The 27726-nt window shown below is 44.5% G+C and overlaps 1 non-coding gene across 1 annotated transcript; it reads right to left on the bottom strand.

Annotated features, from left to right (window-relative positions):
- Positions 1 to 23870: 23870 nt before the first annotated feature.
- Trnat-ugu lies at positions 23871 to 23944 on the bottom strand. Its single transcript has one exon. It is a non-coding gene; the product is annotated as a tRNA-Thr (tRNA).
- Between the last annotated feature and the right edge of the window lie 3782 nt (positions 23945 to 27726).

Here is a 27726-nt window from a genome sequence, read left to right as displayed (position 1 = left end):
GCAAAACAACAAGACGCGCAAGCCCCCTCCATGAAAAACGCGACCACACCATAGAACCACCGCCTCTGAATTTTGCTGTTGGCACTACACACGCTGGCAGATGACGTTCACACCTTGCCATCAGATGGGCACATTGTGTACCGTGATTCGTCACTCCACAGAACGTTTTCCCACTGTTCGCTCGTCTAATGTTTATACTCCCCACACCAAGCGAGGCGTCGTTTGGCATTTACCAGCATTTACAGACAAGGTCGGGCTTTACGCTTTTGTGCTGTAAGTGTCGCTTCACGTTTCCACTTTACTATCACATCGGAAACAGTGGACCTAGGGATGTTTAAGAATGTGTAAATCTCGCGTACGGATTTATGACACAAGCGACGCCATATCACCTGTCCACGTTCGAAGTCCGTGAGTTCCGCGGAGCGCCTCATTCTGCTCTGTCACGTTGTATAATGACTACTGAGGTCGCTAATATGGAGTACATCTCGGTAGGTGGCAGCACAATGCACCTAATATGAAAAACGTATGTTCTTGGGGGTGTCCGAATACTTTTGATCACATAGTGTCTATAGTTTGGGTAATTTGTGAGTCGTGAGTTAGACTGCCTGAAAAGCTATAGTGTCGAACACTTGAGTTAGTGTGTCAAACTCTCAACACATGACTTTGGCTACGTTATGACGCGTTTCAAAATTTTTACATTTGGTCAGTGATTACATGGAATTTTGAAAAGAAAATTTTTGTTGATCGTGCAAGCCGTTAGATAGGCAACCTGCAATTGTAAGAGGGCAAACGGTTTAGACCTTTAGTAGTTGCGAAGTAATTGGTCTCCGAGATACTTTGCGTCATACCAACTGGTGAGGAATAAGAGTGGATTTTCTGTTCGGATTCCTTGACGAGGAACCACATCCAGGACGTTCCAGAATTAAGGTATTTGTGGTCGGTTGGTATTTGGACCACGAACAGCTCTGTTCCGAAAATGCGGCACGGCGTTGTCATAAGCTCGAGGGGTGCACTTCTGCTGTCATATCCATTAGATAAGCTAGGTGAAATACTGTTTCAGATTATGTGAGTGTGTCGTGATCCTGCGGTCACATAGCTGAAACACTGGAAAGTTAAGTGAAATTTTAAATAAACACAAATTGCAGTTAAATGAACAACATTAGATGGTAATAAAAGATTATTATCTGTCGATAATAACTTGATGTAGACCATATCACAAATCTGTGTTGAACAATCTATGTTGAATAATTTATTCAATCTATCACACGAAAGAATATTGAGAGAACATCGGGTCTGTTAGCGAATCTCGCCTATTGTAGGGTCCACATTTACCCTTGATAAATGATTATTCCTGTCACCTAGATCCAGTTATCCTATATTGCTTCTCTATTCTCAACCACCACCCCCATTCCTCTGTGCCCCCCTCCCCCCATCCTTCCAACTATTGCTCGGTTTTCAGAGATTAGTTTTAGGAGAGTTCTGGTCCATGAATTTGTCTCTGTCAGCTCTGGTCTGGATTCAGTAAGATCTATCATACGGTCTCTAAATGTTTCATTTTAATATGGACTTTTTAAAATAATGATAGGGATGATATTACGTTAACTTGGTATGGCATTACGTAGCACCATTTTAGATATTTTGCTTTTTATATTTCTGAAATTCTTTACGTTTTTATAAATTTCATTGGCTTGATGTAGAAAGTGATTATAGCTACAGTTAAACTTTCAAAACGCTGTGGAAATGACACCACTTGTCAGAATGACGTCAAATTGCAACGGAATATTATCTAGTGTGAAAATTGATCAATATATGGCGTTGTATGTGTCACATTACCTAACTTCAAACACCTGTCATGCGCACGACCCACTGAAGTTGGTATAAACATACCGGGTACACGGCTTTTCCTCCTTTAGCGTCTGCAGAGTTCGCCATGACTGTCTCAATGCAGGATCGCGCTCTGCTCGTAAAGCTGTGTTACTAAAATGATGACTGTGCACACGTCGCTCTGCATAAGTTCCGGACACTGAAGGGTTTTAAAAAAGGCGTTGGTCCGATTACTGCTGCGGGTCTGGGGAAAATGATTGGAAATTTCGAAAAGACGCGTTCTTTTGGTGTGCAAGCTGGTAGAGGGAGGAAACGAAATGACTCGACGTCAGCGGAAGCAGTGGCCACAGCAATGCAGGAGGAGACGAGTGGTGGTGTGCAAACGTGTAGTGGACGGAGAATTGCCCGAACATTGGACATACTCGCGAGCACGGTGCGTAAAATCCTACAAAACATAATTGTTTGCTATCCATTTAAAATTACCTCTGCGCACGAGTTGCCTCCTGTTAACCCACCAGAAAGAGAGACCTATGCTGTAGGTTTCTTGTTAACGTGGAAGAGGGCAATGATTGGGCGTGGAAGATTTGGTGGACAGACTAAGCCCCACTTCCATCTGACGGGATGTGTCAATACACAGAATTGTCGAATATGGGCAACGGAAAATCCATTCGCAAATCAACCAGTACCGCTTCATCCTGAAAAGGTCACTATGTGGTACAGGTTTACGGCATGATTTATCATAGGGCCATATTTTTTTCGGTCCTGTTACCTGCACCGTGGATGGAACGAGGTGGTTTAGTTGGTTTGGCTTTAAGTGATTTTAATTGTTTCTTACTTCTCATAAGACGTGTAATGGTTAATATTTTCTGTCTCTTTTAGTGGATTGTTATTTAACACAGAGATTCATTTTGTTACTGCTATTGCGACGGTCCACTGTGAGTGTCCCTTTAATCTGGTTTCTACCGCTAGATGTCGCTACCTTAAACTCACGAGGGGTTGACGCGTGCTTGACTTCACAGTATTCAGTGTGTGGCTAGCGCTATAACGTGCCGTTCTATTTGACGCATGCCAATACCTTTTAGTATATTGACGACTCCGAAGGATTGTGTGTTTCTTCATTCTTTGTTTCTCCCGCGGATTTTGACGATGGTAGGTTTCTCTTCTCCTTTATTCTCCACCAACACGAAGAGCTGTGTTTTACTTTACATTGATTTCACTCTGTAATGTGTTGTGCACATAGGCTTTATCATATCATACGTGCCGGTCTCATCTTTTAACTGTGTTTTGGAGATGTGTTACTACTCATGCATGGCTCAGATCGGATACCCATCTGCCGGTTCATCCAAGGTGTTACCGATCAGTGACATATTTTTACGTGCACTTGCACCTTGGAATTCGCCGCGCGTGAAGCACTAGTTCTGTGAGTACATTGCTTTATTCTCTACTTTGATCGATAGATTATATTGACTACTAGTGCTTTTACTTATGTAGTTTTACTCTGTATCCAGATATTATCTGAAGATAAAACTAGAGTGTACAAAACGGGCCGTCGTACAGTGAAAACACAATAAACAGCTATTGCGGATCTTTGCTTAATATAGAATATTTTTCCATGTGTTATTTTGAACTGTTTGATAGGCCTTCACATTATAGATCAATTTTTTAGCCATCGCTACCCGACCTATAAGGTTATTTGTAAATCTAGAAATGATGGCCCTACATTAATTCTGTTTCAAGGACATAAAATATTGAGCTGCGTAAATCTGCATAGTCAGTATGGTAGTAGACTCCTTAGAAATCAATAAATCGTCACTAGTACCCCAAGTAAATAAGTCACATTTCCTGAACTAGGAACATCCCAAAACAGCAAATAAATCATTTCCCTCTATCCGATCTCAACAGGAAGTGTCTCACAGTGTCACGTGTCCACAAGTGCGCCAACTCTCTCCATCACGCAGAAATCCCACCTCTGTCCCGAGAGCCAATGCACGAATCCGAATGTCCGAGAGCCTCACTGATCGAACCAATGAGATGCATTCGCCCCCACGAAAGAACGAGAGATACTAAAATCTATAAAAGAGTTCATATAAGACACTTCCCTTCCCAGTTTTGTTCCTACATATAACAAAGCAAAGTATACTACACCGCATTGACTATTCCAATGTTGTCAACTTTTAAATAGTTTTTGAAGGGAATAAACGTTTTATTAGCAGATACATAGTACTTATCTTACCAAGTCGGTGTCTAGGCTGACTTAATTGTTTTCGTATCAACTTTTAAAATATCTGGTCCAGGCTTTTTCAAATCACATGTTGCTGGAATTTTATGTTTTTTTTTTACCATCATCTCCATTTATTTCTTCATTCTTGACGTACATTATTTCCCAATAGTGCTTCTTAAGGTGACACATTGTGCAACATTTCTACACAAATCTAACCAGTCTGGCGCTCTGTAAGTATTAAGAGTACAAACATGTTCTAGTACCTTCTAGAGCAGTACGTAGTCCAAATTAATATTGGCATAACTGTCTCAATCTAAACTGCTTTTCAGATTTAATTTGCATAACGCTTTCTGGAAATAATTTATACGCCTAGTGGTAATAATAAGTGTAACAAATTTTGACAATAGGAAAAATAGCAGCGTCCCATAATTGTGCAAAATCGACTTTATGGTCGATAGTAAAATTACAAAAATTATAAATGAAAACAGAAATTTACCTTGCATAAAACCTGAAGCACAATAAGATGTTTTTACTGCAAACTGGTTCTTCGATCAGAACTGCAGTTAATAATTTTCATGATACTATATCGATATTACGAAATAAACAGACATGAATAATAAAGAAATATGTTATCGAAAAAATAGTTTTCAGGCAATCGAATACGTTCAAAGATAGCTTCAGATGTGGAACATATAATTTAAGAAAGGGAATGGACCCAAGTCTGGCCAAAATTTATTCGGAATCGAACATTTCAATCGAAATACCTAATTCTTAGGAGGCAAAGTTCATTAGAATGACCATTTGCATAATAATGAAGTTACAAGTTAGATATACGGCTTAAAATAAAGAAAATTTTCTCAAATTTGTTTAGACACGATATTTTTCATGTGAAAATAGAGACATAAGCAACAAATCAATATAGTTACAGCAGGGAGGTACGCGTGAGCAACCCGAGGGGTTGCCTGCAGGTACTGTGGGAGTCCTATATCGCCACACAGCCACAATGCGCGACAAGCTCACATTTTCTTGTTCGTGAACAAGACTGAAGACTGCCAGTAATACGTGACTGGCAGCGGACTCTCGCATTTGTACTCGCACAAGAATCCTTTAAATTGTCGTAATTACTACTGTATAACAATGCAATAAGAACTCACGACGCAATGTAATATGTGCATAGTATTTGCAGAAGTGTAACCTTAAAGGCTGGTTTTGTCTTCCGCAAAAGTGATATTGAATGAAACATAAATAACAGCTTAAAACAATCCTGTCGTGAAGAAAACCAAACCTAATTATGCAAGAGTGCATATTTTTATGCGCCAGTTCGTCACTTAAGTCTTCGAAAGTCGGGTATTAGGTTATGAAAATATAATGTTTGTTTCGTATGATTTTGAGTGAGCGAAAATTTTTAACGAGCTATCCGTTGCTGTAGAGCGCGTTGTTTTCGTTATTTTAAGAACTATATCACAGCTGATTCTCCAGCCACCATCATTGTGGGTGACACGGTTCTCTTCCTGTAAATACGTTACAAGGGAGAGCTAAAATCTAGGGTGAAACAACTTAGTGCTTTATAAGTAGCAGTATCATTTTCGAGAAATAGCATATACCTATATGGACTTTCTTCACTTTCACAACTTACCTGTTGTAACTCGAAAAGTTTAGCTTTCCTTTCCTCAGTTCCAAAGTGATCACCAGTTTCTAATGACAGAGTTGAAAACGATGCTTTTTATTCTACTTCTTCCACATCGATAAAATAGTGTCACAAAAAGAGAAGCTGAGGACCAGTTTGTGTTGCAGCGAAAAAAAGTAATATTTATCCCAGAGTTGGGATGAAGCGTAGTGATTCAACAATTTTCGTTTTGAGGATCTTGACTCCTCCTCGGCCATTTTACTCCCATTAATTTTGTACTACCACGAACGCCAAAGGGATTTCTACACCTACATCAACGAGTACGTGGATACTCTGCAAACCACACAGAAATGCCTGGCAGAGGATTCATCGAACCACCTTCACAATAATTCTCTACAATTCCACTCTCGAACAGCGCGCAGGATATAACGAACGCCAACATCTTTCCGTGAGAGCTCTGATATCCCTTTTTCTTACTATGACGATCGTTTCTCCGTTTGGCGCTCGGTGTCAACAAAAATTTTTTTCGCGTTAGGAGGAGAAAGTTGCTGATTGAACTTCCATGAGAAGACTCCGCCGCTACGAGAAACGCCTTTGTTTTAATGGTGTCCACCTCAAATCCTGTATCATGTACATAGCAGCCTCTACCATATTTCGAGATAATACACATTGTGCTGCTCCGCTTTGCACTTTCTCGATGTACTCTGTTAATAATATCTGGTAAGGACCCCACACCGCGCTGCAGTACTCTAAAAAGGACTAACAAGCGTAGTGTTGGCAGTCTCTTTAGTGGATCTGTTGCATCATCTGCGTGTCCTGCCAATAAATCGCAGCTTTGGTTCGCGTTCCACACAACATTGTGTGTGTGTGTGTTCTTACCAATTTAAGTTGTTCGTAATTATAATTCCTAGGTATTTAGTGGGATGTACCCGTGGTCTAGGGGTAGCGTCTTTGATTCATAGTCAAAACGTCTTCGGTACCGGGTTCGATCCCCGCCACTGCCTAAATTTTGATAAATAATCAGCATTGGCGGCCGAAGACTTCCGGCATAAGAACTCAGCCTCATTCTGCCAACGGCCTTGTCAACGAGAGCGGAGGAGCTGATAGAGGTTCAGGGCACTCTCTTGCCCTAGGGGGCCGGCCGAAGTGGCCGTGCGGTCCTAGGCGCTACAGTCAGGAACCTAGCGACCGCTACGGTCGCAGGTTCGAATCCTGCCTCGGGCATGGATGTGTGTGATGTCCTTAGGTTAGTTAGGTTTAATTAGTTCTAAGTTCTAGGCGACTGATGACCTCAGAAGTTATGTCGCATAGTGCTCGGAGTCATTTGAATCTTGTCCTAGGGGTGGGAAATTGACCCTAAAGGCGGAAGAATCAGCAATGATCAACGACATGAGGATCCAGAAGGCAATGGAAACCACTGCATTAAAGACACCTACCGTGTATCCACAGGACATGTGGCCTGTAATTGAAGAAGTGTCATGATGATCTCTCCATTGGCAAAAGAATCCGGAATACCCCCCCCCCCCATTCGGATCTCCGGGAAAGGACTGCCAAGGGGGAGGTTACCATGAGAAAAAGATTGAATAATCAACGAAAGGATAACGTTCTACGAGTCGGGGCGTGGAATATCAGAAGCTTGAACGTGGTAGGGAAACTAGAAAATCTGAAAAGGGAATTGCAAAGGCTCAATCTAGATACAGTAGGGGTGAGTGAAGTGACGTGACGTGGAAGGAAGACAAGGATTTCTGGTCAGATGAGTATCGGGTAATATCAACAGCAGCAGAAAATGGTATAACAGGTGTAGGATTCGTTATGAATAGGAAGATAGGGCAGAGGGTGTGTTACTGTGAACAGTTCAGTGACCGGGTTGTTCTAATCAGAATCGACAGCAGACCAACACAGACAACGATAGTTCAGGTATACATGCCGACGTCGCAAGCTGAAGATGAACAGATAGAGAAGTGTATGAGGATATTGAAAGGGTAATAGAGTATGTAAAGGGGGACGAAAATCTAATAGTCATGGGCGACTGGAATGCAGTAGTCGGGGAAGGAGTAGAGGAAAAGGTTACAGGAGAATATGGGCTTGGGACGAGGAATGAAAGAGGAGAAAGACTAATTGATTTCTGTAACAAGTTTCAGCTAGTAATAGCGAATACACTGTTCAAGAATCACAAGAGGAGGAGGTATACTTGGAAAAGGCCGGGAGATAAGGGAAGATTTCAATTAGATTACATCATGGTCAGACAGAGATTCCTAAATTAGATACTGGACTGTAAGGCTTACCCAGGAGCAGATATAGACTCAGATCACAATATAGTAGTGATGAAGAGTAGGCTGAAGTTGAAGACATTAGTCAGGAAGAATCAATACGCAAATAAGTGGGATACGGAAGTACTAAAGAATGACGAGATACGTTTGAAGTTCTCTAACGCTATAGATACAGCAATAAGGAATAGCGCAGTAGGCAGTACAGTTGCAGAGGAATGGACATCTCTAAAAAGGGCCATCTCAGAAGTTGGGAAGGAAAACATAGATACAAAGAAGATAGCTGCGAAGAAACCATGGGTAACAGAAGAAACACTTCAGTTGATTGATGAAAGGAGGAAGTACAAACATGTTCCGGGCAAATCAGGAATGCAGAAATACAATCGCTGAGGAATGAAATAAATAGGAAGTGCAGGGAAGCTAAGACGAAATGGCTGCAGGAAAAATGTGAAGACATCGAAAAAGATATGATTGTCAAAAGGACAGCATACAGGAAAGTCAAAACAACCTTTGGTGACAATAAAAGCAACGGTGGTAACATTAAGAGTGCAACGAGAATTCCACTATTAAATGCAGAGAAGAGAGCAGATAGGTGAAAAGAATACATTGAAAGCCTCTATGAGGGTGAAGATTTGTCTGATGTGATAGAAGAAGAAACAGGAGTCGATTTAGAAGAGACAGGGGATCCAGTATTAGAATCGAAATTTAAAAGAGCTTTGGAGGACTTACGGTCAAATAATGCAGAAGGGATAGATAACATTCCATCAGAATTTCTAAAATCATTGGGGGAAGTGGCAACAAAACGACTATTCACGTTGGTGTGCAGAATATGAGTCTGGCGACATACCATCTGACTTTCGGAAAAGCATCATCCACACAATTCCTAAGACGGCATGAGCTGACAAGTGCGAGAATTATCGCACAATCAGCTTAATAGCTCATGCATCGAAGCTGCTTTCAAGAATAATATACAGAAGAATGGAAAAAAAAATTGAGAATGCGCTAGGTGAAGATCAGTTTGGCTTTAGGAAAAGTAAAGGGACGAGAGAGGAAATTCTCACGTTACGGCTAATAATGGAAGCAAGGCCAAAGAAAAATCAAGACACTTTCATAGGATTTGTCGACCTGGAAAAAGTGTTCGACAATATAAAATGGTGCAAGCTGTTCGAGATTCTGAAAAAAGTAGGGGTAAGCTATGGGGAGAGACGGGTCATATACAATATGCACAACAACCAAGAGGGAATAATAAGACTGGACGATCAAGAACGAAGTGCTCGTATTAAGAAGGGTGTAAGACAAGGCTGTAGCCTTTCGCCCCTACTCTTCAGTCTGTAATCGACGAAGCAATGATGGAAATAAAAGAAAGGTTCAGGAGTGGAATTAAAATACAAGGTGAAAGGATATCAATGATAGGATTCGCTGATGACATTGCTATCCTGAGTGAAAGTGAAGAAGAATTAAATGATCTGTTGAACGGAATGAACAGTCTAATGAGTACACAGTATGGTTTGAGAGTAAATCGGAGAAAGACGAAGGTAATGAGAAGTAGTAGAAATGAGAACAGCGAGAAACTTAACATCAGGATTGATGGTCTCGAAGTCAATGAAATTAAGGAATTCTGCTACCTAGGCAGTAAAATAACCAATGACGGACGGAGCAAGGAGGACATCAAAAGCAGACTCGCTATGGCAAAAAAGGCATTTCTGGCCAAGACAAGTCTACTAATATCAAATACCGGCCTTAATTTGAGGAAGAAATTTCTGAGGATGTACGTCTGGAGTACAGCATTGTATGGTAGTGAAACATGGACTGTGGGAAAAACGGAAAAGAAGAGAATCGAAGCATTTGAGATGTGGTGCTATAGACGAATGTTGAAAATTAGGTGGACTGATAAGGTAAGGAATGAGGAGGTTCTACGCAGCATCGGAGAGGAAAGGAATATGTGGAAAACACTGATAAGGAGGACAGGATGATAGGACATCTGCTAATACATGAGGGAATGACTTCCATGGTACTATAGGGAGCTGTAGAAGGCAAAAACTGTAGAGGAAGACAGAGATTGGAATACGTCAAGCAAATAATTGAGGACGTAGGTTGGAAGTGCTACTCTGAGATGAAGAGGTTAGCACAGGAAAGGAATTCGTGGCGGGCCGCATCAAACCAGTCAGTAGACTTATGACAAATGTATTTAGTTGAATTTACGGCCTTCAGATTTGACTGCTTTATCGTGTAACCGAAGTTTAGCTGATTCCTTTTAGCACATGTGGATGACCTTACACTTACTATTATTTAGGGTCAATTGCCAATTTTCGCGCCATACAGATCTTTTCTAAATCGTTGTGCAATTTTTTTGATATTCTGATGACTATACTGGACGATAAATGACAGCATCATCTGCAAACAAAGTAAGGCAGCTGCTCAGATTTGCTCTTAAATCCTTTACATAAATAAGGAACAGCAAATGACCAACACGCTTTCTTGGCGAACGCCAGTAGTCATTTCTGTCTTGCTCGACGACTTTCCGTCAGTTACTACGAACACTCACCTCTCTGATAGTAAATCACGAATCCGGTCGCGTAACTGAGACGATATTCTATATGCACGTAATGTGATTACAAGCCACTTCGAGGTACAGTGTCAAAAGCCTCCTGGAAACTTAGAAATACAGAAACCCTTGCCAATAGCAGTCAGCACTTCGTGTGGGTAAAGCACTTGTCGTGTTTCACAAGAACCATGTTTTCTAAATCTGTGTTGACTGTGTATCCGCAGCCACCGATAACACTGACCACGCTAAGTAACCAGCCCGGCCTTGCCGCACCACGTCAGTGACAAACTAGCGACGTCCGGAGAGAGGTGGGGGGGACTCGCAAGAGTGCATTTGGCCACCCCTGGTCTACGGCATATGATTTTAAGGGGGTAGGACGTCAAACGGCCGACTTGGAGCATGAGGCTCCACAGGACATTTTATATTCTACTGTCTATACTTTTAGAAGTAAATTTATAAAACTTTGTCAGCATGACCAGGAAGGATTCAGGGGAAACTTTATTGACACATTCCTGGGGTCAGATACATCACATGATCACACTGACAGAACCACAGGCACATAGACACAGGCAACAGAGCATGCACAATGTCGGCACTGGTACAGTGTATATCCACCTTTCGCAGCAATGCAGGCTGCTATTCTCCCATGGACACGATCGTAGAGATGCTGGATGTAGTCCTGTGGAACGGCTTGCCATGCCATTTCCACCTGGTGCCTCAGTTGGACCAGCGTTCGTGCTGGACGTGCAGACCGCGTGAGACGACGCTTCATCCAGTCCCAAACATGCTCAATGGGGGACAGATCCGGAGATCTTGCTGGCCAGGGTAGTTGACTTACACCTTCTAGAGCACGTTGGGTGGCACGGGATACATGCGGACGTGCATTGTCCTGTTGGAACAGCAAGTTCCCTTGCCGGTCTAGGAATGGTAGAACGATGGGTTCGATGACGGTTTGGATGTACCGTGCACTATATAGTGTCCCCTCGACGATCACCAGTGGTGTCCGGCCAGTGTAGGAGATCGCTCCCCACACCATGATGCCGGGTGTTGGCTCTGTGTGCCTCGGTCGTATGCAGTCCTGATTGTGGCGCTCACCTGCACGGCGCCAAACACGCATACGACCATCATTGGCACCAAGACAGAAGCGACTCTCATCGGTGAAGACGACACGTCTCCATTCGTCCCTCCATTCACGCCTGTCGCGACACCACTGGAGGCGGGCTGCACGATGTTGGGGCGTGAGCGGGAGACGGCCTAACGGTGTGCGGGACCGTAGCCCAGCTTCATGGAGACGGTTGCGAATGGTCCTCGCCGATACCCCAGGAGCAACAGTGTCCCTAATTTGCTGGGAAGTGGCGGTGCGGTCCCCTACGGCACTGCGTAGGATCCTACGGTCTTGGCGTGCATCCGTGCGTCGCTGCGGTCCGGTCCCAGGTCGACGGGCACGTGCACCTTCCGCCGACCACTGGCGACAACATCGATGTACTGTGGAGACCTCACGCCCCACGTGTTGAGCAATTCGGCGGTACGTCCACCCGGCCTCCCGCATGCCCACTATACGCCCTCGCTCAAAGTCCGTCAACTGCACATACGGTTCACGTCCACGCTGTCGCGGCATGCTACCAGTGTTAAAGACTGCGATGGAGCTCCGTATGCCACGGCAAACTGGCTGACACTGACGGCGGCGGTGCACAAATGCTGCGCAGCTAGCGCCATTCGACGGCCAACACCGCGGTTCCTGGTGTGTCCGCTGTGCCGTGCGTGTGATCATTGCTTGTACAGCCCTCTCGCAGTGTCCGGAGCAAGTATGGTGGGTCTGACACACCGGTGTCAATGTGTTCTTTTTTCCATTTCCAGGAGTGTATAACGATAAGTCTTAATGAATGCGCCTCAATGCCGCAAACATGATTCGGTTTTTAGATTTGTCGTACTGTGAAACATGGAATAATTTTAGAATTGTGAATTACTGTGTTTCATCACGGCCATCTTTAATGCTGTTGCAAAAGGGGCCATTGTATCGCACACACTCACTGAACAGACCGGTGGTCCACGGCCTGCTGACTACTAACAGGGAAAACTTCTGCTGTTGTCTGCTGCTGGCCTGAGCTTTGTCGACGCACATGACCCACCCAGACTGCCCCAGAAAGTGCTCTCCACTCTCATGATACATTTTAAAACCGCTCTCCGGCTGATTTCTGGAGCGTAATCGTTATGATACAACTTCTGCTGAATGATCATGCATGTGCTGTGAATAATCATCGTCAATAAGTGATCAACCAACGAGTTGCAGCCTGAGAAGTGTTTAGTGTTACACATTACATACACTACGTGATCAAAAGTATCCGGACACCCCCAAAAACATGCTTTTTCATATTAGGAGCGCTGTGCTGCCACCTGCTGCCAGGTACTCCATATCACCGACCTCATTAGACGTCTTCAGAGAGCATAATGGTGCGCACCGCGGAACTCACAGACTTCGAACGTTGTCAGGTGATTGGGAGTCACTTGTGTCATACGTCTGTATGCGCGGTTTCCACACCTCTAAACATCCCTAGGTCCATTGTTTCCGATGTAATAGTGAAGCTGAAACGTGAAGGGACACGTACAGCACAAAGGCGTACAGGCCGACATCGTCTGTTGAATGACAGAGACCGCCGACAGTTGAAGAGGGTCGTAATGTGTAATAGGCAGACATCTATCCAGACCATCACACAGGAATTTCAACGGCATCAGGATCCGCAGCAAGTACCATAACATTTAGGCAGGAGATGAGAGAAGTTGGATTTCATGATCGAGCGGCTGCTCGCAAGCCACACATCACGCCTATAAATGACAAACGACGCGTCGCTTGGTGTAAGAAATGTAAACATTGGACGACTGAACGATGGAAAAACGTTGTGTTGAGTGACGAATCACGGTACACAATGTGGCAATCTGATGGCAGGGTATAGGTATGGTGAATGCCCGGCAAACGTCATCTTCCAGCGTGTGTAGTGCGAACAGTAAAATGCGGAGCCTTGGTTCTGTGGTGTGGTCGTGTTTTTCATGGAGGGGGCTTGCATCCCTTGTTTTTTTTTGCGTGGAACTATCACAGTACAGGCCTACATTAACGTTGCAAACGCCTTCTTCCTTCCCACTGTTGAACAGCAATTCGGGGATGTAGATTGCATCTTTCAACACGATCGAGAACCTGTTCATAATAAACGGCCTGTGCCGGAGTGGTTACACGTCAATAATATCCCTGTAATGGACTCGCCTGCACAATCTGAATCCTATAGAACACCTTTAAGGTGTTCTTGAACGCCGACTTGGTGCCAGGCTTCACCAACCGACATCGGTACCTCTCCTCAGTCCAGCACTCCGTGAAGAATGGGCTGCTATTCCTGGAGACAGCACCTGACTGAACGAATGCCTGAGAGAATGGAAGCTATCAGCAATGCTAAGGGTGGACCAACACCATACTGAATTCCAACGGTACCGATGAAGGGCGCAGCGAACTTTCAAGTCATTTTCAGCCAGGTGTCTGGATTTTTTTTTTTTTTTCAGCAGTATACTGACTGGTTTGATGCGGCCCAACACGAATTCCTTTCCTGTGCTAACCTATTCATCTCAGAGTAGCACTTCCAACCTACGTCCTCAATTATTTGCTTGACGTATTCCAATCTCTGTCTTCCTCTACAGTTTTTGCCCTCTACAGCTCCCACTAGTACCATGGAAGTCATTCCCTCATGTCTTAGCAGATGTCCTATCATGCTGTCCCTTCTCGTTATCAGTGTTTTCCCCATATTCCTTACCTCTCCGATTCTGCGTAGAACCTCCTCATTCCTCACCTTATCAGTCCACCTAATTTTCAACATTCTATAGCACCACATCTCAAATCCTCCGATTCTCTTCTGTTCCGGTTTTCCCACAGTCCATGTTTCACTACCATAGAATGCTGTACTCCAGGCGTACATCCTCAGAAATTTCTTCCTCAAATTAAGGCCGGTATTTGATATTAGTAGACTTCTCTTGGCCAGAAATGCCTTTTTTGCCATAGCGAGTCTGCTATTGATGTCCTCCTTGCTCCGTCCGTCATTGGTTATTTTACTGCCTAGGTAGCAGAATTCCTTAACTTCATTGACTTCGTGACCATCAATCCTGATGTTAAGTTTCTCGCTGTTCTCATTACCCTCGTCTTTCTCCGATTTACTCTCAAACCATACTGTGTACTCATTAGACTGTTAATTCCGTTCAGCAGATCATTTAATTCTTCTTCACTTTCACTCAGGATAGCAATGTCATCAGCGAATCGTATCATTGTTATCCTTTCACCTTGTATTTTAATTCCACTCCTGAACCTTTCTTTTATTTCCATCATTGCTTCCTTGATGTACAGATTGAAGAGTAGGGGCGAAAGGCTACAGCCTTGTCTTACACCCTTCTTAATACGAGCACTTCGTTCTTGATCGTCCACTCTTATTATTCCCTCTTGGTTGTTGTACATATTGTATATGACCCGTCTCTCCCTATAGCTTACCCCTACTTTTTTCAGAATCTCGAACAGCTTGCACCATTTTATATTGTCGAACGCTTTTTCCAGGTCGACAAATCCTATGAAAGTGTCTTGATTTTTCTTTAGCCTTGCTTCCATTATTAGCCGTAACGTCAGAATTGTCTCTCTCGTCCCTTTACTTTTTCTGAATCCAAACTGATCTTCACCTAGCGCATTCTCAATTTTCTTTTTCATTCTTCTGTATATTATTCTTGTAGGCAGCTTCGATGCATGAGCTTTTAAGCTGATTGTGCGATAATTCTCGCACTTGTCAGCTCTTGCCGTTTTCGGAATTGTGTGGATGATGCTTTTCCGAAAGTCAGATGGTATGTCGCCAGACTCATATATTCTACACACCAACGTGAATAGTCGTTTTGTTGCCACTTCCCCCAATGATTTTAGAAATTCTGATGGAATGTTATCTATCCCTTCTGCCTTATTTGACCGTAAGTCCTCCAAAGCTCTTTTAAATTCCGATTCTAATACTGGATCCCCTATCTCTTCTAAATCGACTCCTGTTTCTTCTTCTATCACATCAGACAAATCTTCACCCTCATAGAGGCTTTCAATGTATTCTTTCCACCTATCTTCTCTCTCCTCTGCATTTAACGGTGGAATTCTCGTTGCACTCTTAATATTACCACCTTTGCTTTTAATGTCACCAAAGGTTGTTTTGACTTCCCTGTATGCTGCGTCTGTCCTTCCGACAATCATATCTTTTTCCATGTCTTCACATTTTTCCTGCAGCCATTTTGTCTTAGCTTCCTTGCACTTCCTATATATTTCATTCCTCAGCGACTTGTATTTCTGTATTCCCGATTTTCCCGGAACATGTTTGTACTTCCTCCTTTCATCAATCAATTTCTTCTGTTACCCATGGTTTCTTCGCAGCTACCTTCATTGTACCAATGTTTTCCTTCCGAACTTCTGTGACGGCCCTTTTTAGAGATGTCCATTCCTCTTCAATTGTACTGCCTACTGCGCTATTCCTTATTGCTGTATCTATAGCGTTAGAGAACTTCAAACGTATCTCGTCATTCCTTAGTACTTCCGTATCCCACTTCTTTGCGTATTGATTCATCCTGACTAATGTCTTGAACTTCAGCCTACTCTTCATCACTACTATATTGTGATCTGAGTCTATATCTGCTCCTGGGTACGCCTTACAATCTAGTATCCGATTCCGGAATCTCTGTCTGACCATGATGTAATCTAATTGAAATCTTCCCATATCTCCCGACCTTTTCCAAGTATACCTCCTCCTCTTGTGATTCTTGAACAGGGTATTCGCTATTACTAGCTGAAACTTGTTACAGAACTCAATTAGTCTTTCTCCTCTTTCATTCCTTGTCCCAAGTCCATATTCTCCTGTAACCTTTTCTTCTACTCCTTCCCCTACAACTGCATTCCAGTCGCCCATGACTATTAGATTTTCGTCCCCCTTTACATACTGCATTACCCTTTCAGTATCCTCATCCACTTTCTCTATCTGTTCATCTTCAGCTTGCGACGTCGGCATGTATACCTGAACTATCGTTGTCGGTGTAGGTCTGGTGTCGATTCTGATTAGAACAACCCGGTCGCTGAACTGTTCACAGTAACACACCCTCTGCCCTACCTCCCTATTCATAACGAATCCTACACCTGTTATACCATTATCTGCTGCTGTTGATATTACGCGATACTCATCTGACCAGAAATCCTTGTCTTCCTTCCACTTCACTGACCCCTACTATATCTAGATTGAACCTTTGCATTTCCCTCTTCAGATATTTTTGATAACATAGTGTAAATACAGTATGGAGTGTTGTTTTAATTTGAGGCTATTAAATATCTCGAAAGCGATGCATTGTACGGAAAAAAAGAGTTCTGCGTGACAAATTAATGTTAGTATATTGTATATCTATCTATGCTACAATAGATCACCTCCTAAACACCGCTCTTGCGTGGGTGGGGCCAACTTTGTTGTTTCAAATTTGAACCCTCCGTTTTAAGAGCATATCCTGATTCCACGCCAAAAAAAATCCCGTTAACTCAAGTCATTGTTTCCCATTCGTAGTAATCGACAGATGTGAATTGCGCCTCTTTTTGCAATTAAGAACCGATGCATTTGATTATACATTTCATTTCTGAAGTAGATGTAAGCCTTTGTGCTGTAACGGTTGATATTGTGTTGCAGCTTTGATTCTATAGTGCAGTATCGTTAGGCTTTTCAACATCTGGTTAGATGCTACGTTTGGCGTGGTCCAGTAACAACGATGTACCTGGAATAGTTTTCTGTTCCAATCAGGATGCTTGATTTTGGTGATTTCCCTTGTCTCATACCATTCAGGTGCTTGATTTCGGTAAAACCCGTCGCCTCTCGCCATTGGGTTCTTGATTTCGGTGATTATCCATGGCAGCAATAGAAGTAGCTCACTTGCGAGAAGTGTCAGTGTCTAGCCACACAATTTTCACTGCACAATCACATTTCCAACTTTCATGTAACGTCTGAACACCAGTATCGACCTTAAGAATACAAAAACATACATTTACAGGCTATATGATTTGTAGAATCTATTCCGTCTGTTCTTAATTGCAAAAACAGCCACACTTCATAATTCTCATTTACAGCGACATCCACCTCGAATGGTTTGAGTGCACCGTACATATTTTTTTGACGTAGACTCCGGATATGTAGTAAAAAAGGGGGTTCCCATTTGAAAATACGATGTTAACCCCGCCCACGTAGGAGGGGTGATTGGATGATTGCCAGTTGTAGCACAGAAAGATCTCCGCTTTGTTAATATTAACTTGTCCCCTAAGCCATTTTTTTCGCTACGATGCGTCGTTCTCAATATATTTAGTTGCCTCAAGTTGAACGAAACGAAATGTACAACCATAGCTGTACGATTTATGTACACCTACACATATTGTTTACCTATTCAATGGAAACATCGATATAAATTTTAGTCTAACTACTAAAAGACCTTTCTTGCCTTCTGATAACTGATAGTTGCCCAGGTTAACGAAAAGTTTTAAGCTACAAACATCCGTGCAATGTTGATGTCAGAACACCTGCCAAAATAGGCAAAATATCCCAAATCGTATAGCCGAAATTAAGTAAACGTCAGTGCTTACAGTAATTTGTAGCTTGAATTAATCTATCGCATTTAGGAAATCATTACGAAATTTCTCTAAAGCCTTTTGTATTAACCACACCAAATCTAAACCCGAAATGTTCTTAGTTGGTTGAGCAGCTCGCTGTGTGTATGTGTGTGTGAGAGAGAGAGAGAGAGAGAGAGAGAGAGAGAGAGAGAGAGAGAAGAGAAAGAGAGAGAGAGAGAGAGAGAGAGAGAGAGACACAGAGCGAGAGAGAGGGAGAGGGAGAGAGGAAAGCAGGAAAGAGTAAGAGAGAGAGAGAGTGAGAGTGGGGGGGGGGGGGAGGGGGGGCGCTGTCCCTGTGGTCCGTACAAACAGCGTCGCGTCCTACTAACGAATCACTCACCGCGCCGACCAAACGGAATATTCTATTAGCCGCTATCAACCCAGCAGCACGGTTGTCCCCTGGTGCATCAGTCTGCCCTACCACACACACACACACACACACACACACACAGGGTGTGGCGTTTCGGCCTCCTTATCGCCCTCCATCTTCAGCGTCGGCAACAATAACAAGGCCAGCCCTCGGTATCAGAGGAGCCGGCCGCCTCCATCAACCCGGCATCCGGTAACCCCATCAAAAATCGCGACCGCGCCCCTGCACTTCATTTGCATAAATACATGCGTAATGGGCCGGTGTGGTTCGCCACCCCTGCTGTCATCATCGAGATAAGGAGGTCTGCAGAGGGCACCAACGGAGCCGATGCCAGATAAGGAGCCCGCAGTGCGCCCTCTTGGCTGGGGCACACATATGGTCGCCAGATAGTCCAACCGAGATCGCTACACGGCCAATTGAGACGAAAGCGGTCGCAGAACGTGCTTGAAGACTGATGTGTTCCTATTAAGCAGTAAGGCTGTTGGCAGCCGCATCAAGATCTGCATCCGTGTATTTACGGAGCAAGGCGCCTTTAAGTGACTAGACGGAAGTGAAATCAAAGAATGCTGCTACCTGGGAAGAAATATAACACACAACGCCCGAGACAAAGAGGATATTACACTGAAGAGCCAAAGAAACTCATAAATATGCCTAATATCGTGCAGGGACCTCGCGAGCACGCACAAGTGCCGGAACATGACGTGGCATCGACGGGACTAATGTCTGAATTAGTGCTGCAGGGAACTGACATCATGAATCCTGTATGGGTGTCCATAGATCCGTGAGGGTGCGAGGGATGGAGATCTCTCCTGAAAAGCACGTTGCAAGGCATCCCAGATATGTTCAATAATTCTACATCTACATCCATACTCCGCAAGCCACCTGACGGTGTGTTGCGGAGGGTACCTTGAGTACCTCTATCGGTTCTCCCTTCTATTCCAGTCTCGTATTGTTCGTGGAAAGAAGGATTGTTGGTATGCCTGTGTGTGGGCTCTAATCTCTCTGATTTTATCCTCATGGTCTCTTCGCGAGATATACGTAGGAGGGAGCAATATACTGCTCGACTCCTCGGTGAAGGTATGTTCTCGAAACTTCAACAAAAGCGCGTACCGAGCTACTGAGCGTCTCTCCTACAGAGTATCTATCATCTCCGTAACGCTTTCGCGATTGCTAAATGATCCTGTAACGAAGCGCGCTGCTCTCCGTTGTATCTTCTGTATCTCTTATATCAACCCTATCTGGTACGGATCCCACACTGCTGAGCAGTATTCAAGCAGGGGGCGAACAAGCGTACTGTAACCTACTTCGTTTTAGGATTGCATTTCCTTAGGATTCTTCCAATGAATCTGGCATCTGCTTTACCGACGATCAACTTTATATGATCATTCCATTTTAAATAACTCCTAATGCGTACTCCCAGATAATTTATGGAATTAACCGCTTCCAGCTGCTGACCTGCTATATTGTAGCTAAATGATATTGGATGTTTCTTTCTATGTATTCGCAGCACATTACACTTGTCTACATTGAGATTCAATTGCCATTCCCTGCACCATGCGTCAATTCAGTGCAGATCCTCGTGCATTTCAGTACAATTTTCCATTGTTACAACCTCTCGATATACCACAGCATTATCCGCAAAAAGCCTCAGTGAACTTCCTATGTCATCCACACGGTCATTTATGTATATTGTGAACAGCAACGGTCCTACGACACTCCCCTGCGGCACACCTGAAATCACTCTTACTTCGGAAGACTTCTCTCCATTGAGAATGACATGCTGCGTTCTGTTATCTGGGAACTCTTCAATCCAATCACACAATTGATCTGATAGTCCATATGCTATTACTTTGTTCATTAAACGACTGTGGGGAACTGTATCGAACGCCTTGCGGAAGTCAAGAAACACGGCATCTACCTATGAACCCGTGTCTATGGCCCTCCGAGTCTCGTGGACGAAAAATGCGAGCTGGGTTTCACATGATCGTCTTTTTCATGTTCATGTCTTGGGAGTTTGGTAGCCAGCGGAAGTGTTTAAACTCAGTCTGTATCAATTCTGGACGTGCGGGGTGTCGAATTGTCCTGCTGGAATTACCCAAGTCCGTCGGAATGCACAATGGACGTGAATGGATGCTTACGTACGTGTCACCTATCAGATTCGTAGCTAGACGTATCAGGGGTCCCATAACATTCCAACTGTACACGCCCCACACCATTACAGAGTCTCCACGAGCTTGAACAGTCCCCTGCTGACATGCAGGGTCCATGGACTCATGAGGTTGTCTCCATACCCGCACACGTCCACCCGCTCGATACAGTTTAAAACGAGAGTCGTCCAACCATGCAACATGTTTCCAATCAACAGTCCAAGCGAGGCGTAAAGCTTTGAGTCGTCAGTCATCAAGGATACACGAGTGGGCCTTCGGCTCCAGAAGCCCATATTGATGATGTTTCGTTGAATGGTTAGCACACTGACTCCTGTTTGAAACCTGCAGGAATTTGCTGAAAGGTTGCACGTCTGTCACATAGAAAGATTCTCTTTAGTCATCGTTGGTCCCGTTCTTGCAGGATCTTTTTCCAGCCGCAGTTTTGATGTTGTACCAGAGAATCCCCACTTCATCCCTACCTCGGAGACGCTATGTCCCATCACTTGTGCGCCGACTGTAACAGGATATTCAAACTCGCTTAAGTCTTGACAACCTGCCATTGTAGGAACAGAAACCGATCTAACAACTGCGCAGGCACTTGTTGTCCTATATAGGCGTTGCCGACCGCAGCGCCATTTTCTGTTTACAATATATCTGTATTTGAATACGCGTCCCTATAGCAGTTTTGTTTGGCGCTTCGGTGTATATGACTGCATGACGGAAATAGTAGAAGACACCGTGCTGAATCAGCAGCTGATATATTATGCAAATTGAAGGTGGAGAGGGAAGACAGAATAGGAAAGATAAAGAACTGATGGTATCAGCAGCATCGGGACTTTATGCAGAACCAGCGGCGACGGACGAAAGTGCTGAATTCTGAATACTACACAGTTGCGTTAAGGACTGCACCACACAGACACAGTGTTCACAACAGACGCGTGGACTGCCTCGGTATGGTCCTTGGCCGACCTATACTCCCACCTAGTTCAACCTCTTATCCACATTCTGTTTCCAAGACCTCCGTGCTTACTGATTTTTGATTCCTACTGGAGGACATAGATGTGCACCTGCGCTGAAGGCTGTGGATTTAAAGATTATCGAGTGGTATCAGTTTTATACGAATGCATAGTGTCTATTCTTTTGGACATTAGCGCAGATTATCCAGCGAGAATCTAGAAATAGTGAATGTGGAGAGCAAGGGTGGGGAATGCAGACAAGTTGAGGCGTAGCGCCGTATAACGATCCTGCCTTGGAGGCGGTTAAGTGGGAGATGGGTCTCAGAGCTGGAGAGTGACAGATGGTGACGCCAGACTGGACGCGCACGTAGTTTATGTATCAGCCGATAGAGGACAGTATTGGATAGGGGGACTGTGATTTTAGTTTCGATTGTGCCCACTAGAGTGCACTAAAGTAAGAGAATGTTTTTCATAAACTGTTCTAGTATTTTCATAAAGTGTTATTATGTCTTTTTCTGTATGTAAAATGTTATAAATGTATGATACCTAACTGAAACCCTCAGCTGCCGACAGGTGTTGTTGATTTACCTTGGTGTGGACAGCTGAAAATGTGTGCCCCGACGCCGGCCGAAGTGGCCGTGCGGTTAAAGGCGCTGCAGTCTGGAACCGCAAGTGTACACGGCGGACATGCCGCCGCCGTCGCCCCCCGGCCACCTCCTCCAGTTTGCCGATGACACCGCGTTCCTCGCCCTTGCCCCCACCCTGCAACGCTCCCAACGCCTTCTCCAATCCCATCTTGACCGGTTCACCGCTTGGTGCAACCAGTGGTTGCTCAAGGTCAATCCCTCCAAAACCCAGGCGATCATTGTAGGCAAAACCACCCCTTCCTTCCGCCTCCTTGATTTCTATCTCACCGTCTATGGCCGTCCTATCGCCCTCACTCCCACCCTTAAGTACCTTGGCGTCACACTCGACCGTCGCCTCTCCTGGACTCCTCATCTCCAGACGATCCAAGCCAAGGCACTTTCCCGACTCCGTCTCCTCAAGCTCCTTTCCGGCCGTACGTGGGGTCTGGACCCCTCCACCATCCTCCACACCTATAAATCCCTCATCCGCCCTATCCTTTGTTATGCCCATCCTGCATGGATCTCCGCTCCCCCTACCTTTTATAAATCCCTCCAAATCCTTGAACGCCATGCTCTCCGCCTCGCCTATCGCATCCGTCTCCCCTCCCCCACGCGGATCCTGTATGATCTCATCCCCTTCCCCCACCTCCTCCTTTTCCTTGAAAGGATACGGATCCTGTACACCTCCCGTAAACTTGATCCTCCTCACCCACTAGTGTCCCCGATCCTCTCCCACCCCGCTCGCTGCCGCGCCTGTATTCCCACGTCCCACCCGGTCTCCATCTCTCCACCCTCCTTACCCTCTCCCAAGGTGGCTTCCGCCAGCTCCCCCTCCCTGATGATGTCCTCCTCCCCTGCATCTACCCCTCCTATCAACTTTGATCCTCCCCCCCCACCTCCTGTGTCCTTTCCTTCAGGCACCCTCCCTCCCCCCCTTTCCCTTCCCTTCTCTTTCCTTTCCCCCCTCCCTCCTACCCTCTCCTCCGGGCTTCCCTCCCCCTTCCTCCCTCCCCCTCTCTCCTTTGCCCATGGCATCTCCCATTTCCCCTTCCTCCTCCTCCACCTCCTCTCTTGCCAGGTCCCCGGACTCGTACACGCTGAGTGGACATTCGCGCGCTGGAGATCATCGCCATCAGTGTCTCGTGAGTGCCGTCGTGTTTCGTGTTCGGTGTTCCCGTCATACTCCATCGTTCACCTGTGCCATCGCCATCTTCAGTGTTAGTGCGTCGTGACAACAGTTTGTAGTGAATTATCGTCGAGTGTGAACGGCTCCGTGTTTGTCTTTATGTGTCTACTGTTTTATTACCCACCGTTGTGTCACATTTGTGTATTCTTTCTGTTCTTTCTTTATCTCCTCTACGGCTGAAGAGCGGCGTACCATGCTGCTGACAGCCTGCCTGTTTGTACGGGTTTGAAAATAACAATAAAGAAAAAAAAAAAAAAAGAACCGCAAGACCGCTGCAGTCGCAGGTTCGAATCTTGCCTCGGGCATGGATGTTTGTGATGTCCTTAGGTTAGTTTGGTTTAACTAGTTCTAATTTCTAGGGGACTAATGACCTCAGCAGTTGAGTCCCATAGCGCTCAGAGCCATTTGAACCATTTTGTGTGCCCCGACCGGGACTCGAACCCAGGATCTCCTGCTTACATGGCAGACGCTCTATCCATCTGAGCCACCGAGGACACAGATGAATGGCGCGACTGCAGGAACTTATCCCTTGCACGCTTCCCATGAGACTCACATTCCCAACTGTCCACAATTTTACATATGCAATGTACCCTATAGACATTTGCCCATTCACTGTGAGTCTCACGTGAAGCGTGCAAGGGATAAGTCCCTGCAGTCGCGTTATTCATCTGTGTCCTGGGTGGCCCAGATGGATAAGGTAGCTGCACTGAAGGACTTTTTGTATCAGTCAGATACAGATATCACCTTCCTGCAGGAAGTTAATGTCAAAGAATTGTATGTTTCAGGGTACAAAGAGGTGTTGAATGTGGCTCCAGTAAACGCGTGTGGAACAGCCATCCCTGCTGAAGAAGGGATCGAGATGACAAACGTGTGTCTTTTACAGTCGGGGAGGGGAATTAGCTACAAAATTTTTAACACCACTTTTATAAACCTATACGCACCTTCAGGCAACAATGCGAGACGAGAGAGGGCAGCCTTTTTTAAAAGTGACATTTTATTTCTACTCCAAGAAAACCCTGCAGAAATTGTCATTGGTGGAGATTTTAATTGCGTTTTAATTAAAAAGGATCAGCGACCAAATTTTAACTTCTCCCAAGAACTGCAGGCGTTGGTCACCAACATGAAGTGGTTTGACGCGTGGGAAATAAAATATCCGACGCTGGTTCGCTTCACATATATCACTGGTGCTACACAGAGCAGAATCGACAGAATATATGTCACCCCCACTTTAGGCACTAAAGTCAGTGGTATCGAGGTGACACCAGCTGCCTTCTCTGACCACCTCGGAGTGAGGTGCAGCGTCAAATTAACCAGGCAAACGACATATTGGGGTCGCCCACTATGGAAATTAAATATCAATACCCTCTCTGAAAACGCTCTAGCTTTAAAGATGCAAGAAACTTGGCAGTCTGTTTTAAGGATGCGTACTAAATATAGATCAACTATTGAATGGTGGACTATGGCCGCTAAGAAAAAGATAAGAGCAGCGCTGATATCTTACGCCAAAGAAAGGGCAATGTGGTCAAGACACACAATGGAGTTTTACTATTCTTGCTTAAGAGACCTTTACGACCAACCAATGTCTCAAGACGTCTTTATCAATATTAAAAACGTTAAAGCAAAAATGATAAGTATCAAGAGGGTAGATTTGGAGGGATTGCAAATCAAATCACACACTAGAACGCCGGTGGAGGCAGAAAACAGAAGAAGAAATTTTATTGCCTGCCTCAGAACGGAAGATAACGGAGTCCTGACAGAACAAAGGGATATCTTAATTGAAGCACATAGATTTTTTCAGCAATTATATTCTGGAAATGCTACTGACGACAACTCAGTACAAGAGTTTTTACAGAACTCCGGAATAGAGGCAGTTGTTACAGAGGAGGAGAACAGAGGTTTAACGTTAGAAATTACGAATGACGAGGTTTTTGATATACTCAAATCTTCACCTTCACGTAAGTCTCGAGGCCCAGACGGCCTGCCTGCGGAGTTTTATAGGACCTTTTGGCACCTAATAGCTTCCCAGCATTGGCGGCCGAAAACTTCAGGCATAAGAAGTCAGCCTCATTCTGCCAACGGCCTTGTCAAAGAGGCCGGAGGAGCGGATAGAGGTTCAGGGCACTCTCTTGTCCTAGGGGTGGGAAATTGCCCCTAAAGGCGAAAGAATCAGCAATGATCAACGACATGAGGATGCAGAAGGCAATGGAAACCACTGCATTAAAGACACCTAACGTGTATCCACAGGACATGTGGCCTGTAATTGAAGAATTGTCATGATGATCTCTCCATTGGCAGAAGATTCCGGAATGGTCCCCCATTCGGATCACCGGGAGGGGACTGCCAAGGGGGAGGTTACCATGAGAAAAAGATTGAAGAATCAACGAAAGGATAACGTTCTACGAGTCGAGGCGTGGAATGTCAGAAGCTTGAACGTGGTAGGGAAACTAGAAAATCTGAAAAGGGAAATGCAAAGGCTCAATCTAGATATAGTAGGCGTCAATGAAGTGAAGTGGAAGGAAGACAAGGAATTCTGGTCAGATGAGTATCGGGTAATATCAACAGCAGCAGAAAATGGTATAACAGGTGTAGGATTCGTTATGAATAGGAAGATAGGGCAGAGGGTGTGTTATTGTGAACAGTTCAGTGACCGGGTTGTTCTAATCAGAATCGACAGCAGACCAATACCGACAACGATAGTTCAGGTGTACATGCCGACGTCGCAAGGTGAAGATGAACAGATAGAGAAAGTGTATGAGGATATTGAAAGGGTAATACAGTATGTAAAGGGGGACGAAAATCTAATAGTCATGGGCGACTGGTATGCAGTTGTAGGGGGAGGAGTAGAAGAAAAGGTTACAGGAGAATATGGGCTTGGGACAAGGAATGAAAGAGGAGAAAGACTAATTGAGTTCTGTAACAAGTTTCAGCTAGTAATAGCGAATACCCTGTTCAAGAATCACAAGAGGAGGAGGTATACTTGGAAAAGGCCGGGAGATACGGGAAGATTTCAATTAGATCACATCATGGTCAGACTGAGATTCAGAACTCATATACTGGATTGTAAGGCGTGCCCAGGAGCAGATATAGATTCAGACCACAATATAGTAGTGATGAAGAGTAGGCTGAAGTTCAAGACACTAGTCAGGAAGAATCAATACGCAAAGAAGTGGGATACGGAAGTACTAAGGAATGACGAGATACGTTTGAAGTTCTCTAACGCTATAGATACAGCAATAAGGAATAGCGCTTTAGGCAGTACAGTTGAAGAGGAATGGACACGTCTAAAAAGGGCAATCATAGAAGTTGGGAAGGAATACATAGGTACAAAGAAGATAACTGCGAAGAAACCATGGGTAACAGAAGAAATACTTCAGTTGATTGATGAAAGGAGGAAGTACAAACATGTTCCGGGAAAATCAGGAATGCAGAAATACAAGTCGCTGAGGAATGAAATAATTAGGAAGTGCAGGGAAGCTAAGACGAAATGGCTGCAGGAAAAATGTGAAGACATCGAAAAAGATATGATTGTCGGAAGGACAGACTCAGCATACAGGAAAGTCAAAACAACCTTTGGTGACATTAAAAGCAACGGTGGTAACATTAAGAGTGCAACGGGAATTCCACTGTTAAATGCAGAGGAGAGAGCAGTTAGGTGGAAAGAATACACTGAAAGCCTCTATGAGGGTGAAGATTTGTCTGATGTGTTAGAAGAAGAAACAGGAGTCGATTGAGAAGAAATAGGGGATCCAGTATTGGAATTAAAAAGAGCTTTGGAGGACTTAGGGTCAAATAAGGCAGAAGGGATAGATAACATTCCATCAGAATTTCTAAAATCATTGGGGGAAGTGGCAACAAAACGACTATTCACGTTGGTGTGTAGAATATATGAGTCTGGCGACATACCACCTGACTTTCGGAAAAGCATCATCCACACAATTCCGAAAACGGCAAGAGCTGACAAGTGCGAGAACTATCGCACAATCAGCTTAACAGCTCATGCATCGAAGCTGCTTACAAGAATAATATACAGAAGAATGGAAAAGAAAATTGAGAATGCGCTAGATGATGATCAGTTTGGCTTTAGGAAAAGTAAAGGGACGAGAGAGGCAATTCTGACGTTACGGCTAATAATGGAAGCAAGGCTAAAGAAAAATCAAGACACTTTCATAGGATTCGTCGACCTGGAAAAAGCGTTCGACAATATAAAATGGTGCAAGCTGTTCGAGATTCTGAAAAAAGTAGGGGTGAGATATAGGGAGAGACGGATCATATACAA

The sequence above is a fragment of the Schistocerca piceifrons genome, chromosome 9 (genome assembly GCF_021461385.2).
Source record: "Schistocerca piceifrons isolate TAMUIC-IGC-003096 chromosome 9, iqSchPice1.1, whole genome shotgun sequence".
Classification (NCBI taxonomy): Eukaryota; Metazoa; Arthropoda; class Insecta; order Orthoptera; family Acrididae; genus Schistocerca; species Schistocerca piceifrons.
This window is presented reverse-complemented; position numbering and strand designations above follow the sequence as displayed.